Below are 5,433 nucleotides of genomic sequence, written 5' to 3'. Positions count from 1 at the left end.
GTAACCGATCGTTTATTATGTCCCAGAGGGGACGGGGGTTTTCAGGAAAGTGTGGTGTATTAAAACTTTAGCGCCCTCCCCCCACCCCCCCCCCCCCCCACAAAAAAAAATAAATAAATAAATAAAATTACACATGAAAATTTTACCCCCTTGGCAATAACAATTTTTAAAATGAACCGCTTTCACCCCCCCCCCCCCCTCCCCCCCCACCCCTCTTTCCAACCCCTTCTAGACCAATATAGACCATTTCTCTTCTTCCATCCTTGGACATTGATTTCGTGGTATAAGATACCGGAAGTCAGCAGCGTAGAGTGTGATCTTAAAGGTGCACGCAGGGGTAGAAAAGCTAGCGCCAAAGCCGCCCCAAACCTGGGGGAGTCTGGGGGCCTGCTCCCGGAGAAAATTTTTAAATTTAGGGTCTTGGAAATGCCTTCTCCTGCCATTTCTGCGGGACATTTTCAGTAAATTAAGACGAACGAAAATTGCAGTAATTGGCTGTTTATTTTACCCATCTCTAGTGTTATTGGTACGGTACAGTGTTCACGGCAAAAAAGGGTAAAACAGTGACGCTATGAAGGAGGTTACAAGCAAAGGGCGGGAATTGTGTACCCTTCAGGCAGGCAAACTCTGTTATAATACCATCAATATCAACTACGTCCTTGTGCTCATACGCAGAATTGCAAGAGAACGCAATCTCTCGTCTGCCATGGTCCTTCGTAAAGTCTCTTCATACCGCTGAAGCCTCGCTCAGCTGTGTATGTTGAGACAGGATAAGACAACAAAGTTATGAGGGCCGTGACATATACTCCGGGATAGAATTGGAGTTAGCTTGGTCAGAAGTCTCTACCAAGGTCTGTGACTTCATATTCGGATCCAATTCACCCTACTTAATTAGTAACAGGATAAAGGAAATCCTAACACAAAAACACCAATATAATGCGGAATATTTATTCCGATTTAATGGTAAAATGCTTTCAGGAAAAAAAAAAAATCTATATATTTCTCCAGATTTCGGCTGTATGCATAGGCGTATGTTTGTATATGCATGCTGCATTCCTGGTAGAAGAAATAGCTGACAGGTTCCTGGGCCGAGCTTTATACGGGTAACATTTTGTTGCTAACAAAGAACCGCCAAAGTGTATTTTTTTGGTCTTCTTTTGAAGGAAACGTGGATTTGTCTCAATCATAATATAGCTTGACAACTTTTACATAGAAGCAGTCCTGTGTCTTAATGTTCCGACCTCCCTCATATTCTGTGCATTTCCAAAATTAACCCCCCAAAATCAAGCATCTTAGAAAATTGAACACCCCCCCCCCCCTCCCCACCCCTGGGACATAATAAACGATCGGTCCCTTAAGCAGCCTTCTGACGCTTCTTAAGATTAATTTGAATTATTTAGAACTTTTTTTATTAAACAATTTATCACGGCTATGGAAAATGTTAGGTTTGAAGTATATTTGCGGTTTATTTAAATTCAAACATACAGAATTTTGTGGTGATCGGACAAGGACAAATCACTTTTAACTATTGAAAAACATGGGTAACGAATCAGGCGCAAAACGTAGGAGCTATAAAAGACCCGAGCAGAAAAATATACACTGAGTAGACACACTTAACTCTGCAAAGCTGATCGTACTACGTGAAAATTAGGAAACGCACGTCACTCTGAGTACGAGCAAATGTTATTGCTAGTGGGTCGTAGGTATAAAACGGGGGTATATAGATCTTTATAGAGGGTCAAGAACCAAACGTCTGCGGAGGGAAGATTCGAAAGAAGAGATCATATTCATATTCACGCGAGAGCCTTGTTGGCTTGCCTCACATAACATGCATATTAGTCGGTACAACATAGGAATGTGAAAGAAACGTGAACAGATCGAGAACAAAACCACCTACACGGTTAAAAAAGTTCCGCTGACTTGCTACTTCTACCAAATCTCAGTAAGAGTGTGCAACTCGGTTCTCCAAATCAAGATCCTATTTTAGACCAAGAGATGTCATTTTCCACTCCCGTCTTAGGACCTTGCTTCCAAAACACAGACTGGCTTTCAGAGGTGAAAGAATTTAGATTAGACGCGAACAAAAAAATATTTTTTAAGATCCATTTCTCCTAACTTTCTGATGATTTGGCATTGAAACGACTAATACGACAATCCCTCGAAAACCATACCCCATTCCAGATCTAAATGTGCAAAGTCCATACCCGTTGTTAGACAAGAAAAGGCCCAAAATCCATACCCTTTGGGGTGGCACACAACTATACATGTCTTACATAAAGGAGTAGCACCCCCGAGGATGTGACACGTTTGTGGACAAATGCAATGATCAAGTTTATGTGATGATTTATCTGGAAATGTAGATCTAACTGTCAGTTGTATAAAGGACTTATTGTGTTTTTTTCTCCCCTTTATAATCAGTCTTTGTGATGTCATTATCCATACTTTCTAAAGGCTTTTTTTGTTTCAAAATTCTCTTTTCTTCCTCAGATTGCACGGAGTGGCTGAATTGATAAACCAACCGATGGATAAGATGTCGAACTCGAAAAAAGAAGACTTTAAAGACACTAATGTCGAAAGAAACAATAATCCATTCGATGTATTGGGTAAGAAAAGATACCTTACATCGTATAATCCAAAAATTAAAACACAGACGATTCCGTAGACTGTTGCCCCGCGAGCAGAGGTTTTTGTTTGTTGTTGTTTGTTTGTTTGTTTTTTTCCTACAAAGTCCTTCGGCTGGCTTTCCACCAGTTGCTTGTGTTTTCGTAAGGGTTATGGTATAACAGCCCGAAGGGGGAGAGGGGTACTACCTATAATGGCTGGCCTGCAAAAACATCCGTTTTTCCTCACTACTTCGCCGCTGGGGACGTTTCGCGCGGAGGAACGTCTACGACTCAGCGACAGAAATTCTATGATTGTGCCATATAGTCCGGCGGCATAGCTCAAAATTTCGGTTGAATCGGCACTTTTAGAGTACAAGCATGAAATTTGGCACCCTGGTAGTAGTCACCAATACAAGCATTTTCAGATATAGTGCTAAGCCGGAATTATGTTGGTTTCCATAGAAACCACAATTAATTAAAATTCATGAAAATTCCATGAAATTCCTTTTTCCTAGTTTATCAAGACACAGTATCATTTCAGTCAGTATAATACCAATCTGTTTACCGCATACTTCTTGTTTAGATGTTTAGATTTAAATTTTATATAGCCAAGGGCCTTTTAAGGAGATCAGCGTGCAGGATGTTGTGGGTTTTTGGTCTGTCCCATAGGCACCCAAAGATCCTTCAAGTCTAGTTAATCCTGTTCCAGATAGACTCTAAGATAGTGGAGAAAACGAGAGCGCGAAAGTTCGAATCATTATTGATTAGTGACCATTTTCTTCTGCATCGGCTACACGAACTTGCATTTTCATGTCCTCTTCTTCTCCATGCCAACAAAAAGATAGTTGAGCGTGTCCGTTTGCTGCCTGTGGATTTCTACTGGCAAATTCTTTTCATCATGCGATCAAGTTTCATCCTGTTGAACGCATTACGACAAGATCTAGGACATCATACGACTTGCTTATGTGTAAGCAATTCTATTTCAAACGCCAAAACATTTCCCAGTCAATTGCAAAATTTAATACCCCCCGCCCCCGCGCCTCGCCTACGTCTTACACAAAACTCAAAGTAAGGTATCCAGCACCAGAGTGGTGCCGTTCCAGTTAACAGGGCAGGCTACACAATCTGTTGCAGTCATCATTTCAAGCAGCTAGATAATGTATAAAAAACCATGATCAATTTTTCTCTGCGAGGTTGCGTGTTGAATTCCCTTAAGTGCAGGACATCGATTTAAGTGAGTTAATTTATGTTTTGTGGCTGTCTCCTTTGTGACTTGTGAACACACAACGATTTTTGTCGTCAGTAACCTTTCGATTGCTAAGGTATCCCCTGAAGAGAGGTGAAACCAGGGTTTGGACCCAGAAAAAGTGACCCTTCCCCCTGAATAGAGGTTTCCCTTCAATAGAGGTAACAAATACAGAGATTGTGTGAACATTTTTCTGGGACAAAATTTTTTGTCCCCCGAATGGAGGTGTTACTTGAATAGAGGTGTCTCAAAGGAGAGGTTCCACTGTAATTCGACAAAAATGGTGTGTAACAGAGTAAGGGATGGGACCTTGGGGTAGAGCCTTCCCGTACGTAGGGTAACAGAATGTTCTGGAAAAAATAAATAAAATAAAACCCTGCATCCAGTAAGTTACGAAAAATCTTCAACACATTTAACGTTACTCAACAGAAAGAAATAGAGAAACATATCACAGGGGACAGACACGGACACTGGATTGTTATTCATTATGGCTCTCGCTCTTCTTTGCAGATCATTATCGCAATATTGCAGACAAGTATGACTACTTCTACAAAGAATTTCACCAAGGTTACATTCCCATCTTATTGAAATGTTTGGACTTAAAGCCAGAACACGTGCTCGCTGACATTGGCAGTGGAACGGGTGCCATTGCGAAAGATCTCTTTGAATTGTCAGGTCTTTACAATCCTGTTTGGTGCGTTGACCCCAGTGTGGAAATGCAAGAAGTTGCTCGATCGACAAAAGAAGGGGGTTAACTCGATTCTGAAAACAGCTGAAATATTTTTTTCCAATCCGCAAATAAGCGAGAGGTTTGACCGAGTGATAGCTACTATAAGTGCACATCATTTTGTAAACGCCGATGCTGTTTTTGAGGGAATACTTCGTAGTCTACGTCCCGGTGGTTTTTTCTTGCAATTCAACGCCATCAAGAGCACTCTCCCGTCATTTAAAAGTGCAAAAATGCTTCTTAGCCAATGTTTTGAGCGAGAGAGCGAATTCAGCGACCTATTGCTGAGAAAAATCGGTTTGAATGCAAAAATTTCTGAGGAGGAGTTCTCCTTTTCAGCGGGGATAAAGAAATCCAAGCTGTACGAACGATATCGATGCCGTTTTGTAAGTTTATTTCAGAAATTAAGCAATGACCAAATTGAAGAGGGAATAAACGAGTTAGACAATGAACATTTTCAAAATGTCAGTGACGATGAACTCATCAACTACGAATGCACAGTGCCTGTGACAAAAGTAGAGAAAGTAGCTTGAAATAGCATTGATACGCATGTTACATAGATTGTAGGGTTTCACTGTAACAGCTACACCATCAAAAATCAAAATCAAAATTCTTCAATAGATAATGTCCAGAATGAGGGAAGTGGAAGGAGAACGATAACTGTATTGCATTGTATTGCCAGCATTATATGGTATTGTTTCGCATACTATTTATACTATTGTATTGTATCGTATTGCATATCGTATTTTAGTAAAATCCAGTTAGTGGTCTATCAATGCTGCTTTACGTTCTGATTGGTTGAACTACTACTGGGCTATTTAACAATTATTCCACGAGGGCGCGTTGGATATGAGATG

The sequence above is a fragment of the Porites lutea genome, chromosome 1 (genome assembly GCF_958299795.1).
Source record: "Porites lutea chromosome 1, jaPorLute2.1, whole genome shotgun sequence".
Lineage (NCBI taxonomy): Eukaryota > Metazoa > Cnidaria > Anthozoa > Scleractinia > Poritidae > Porites > Porites lutea.
The sequence above is the reverse complement of the archived record's forward strand: the minus strand, read 5'-3'. Positions refer to the sequence as shown.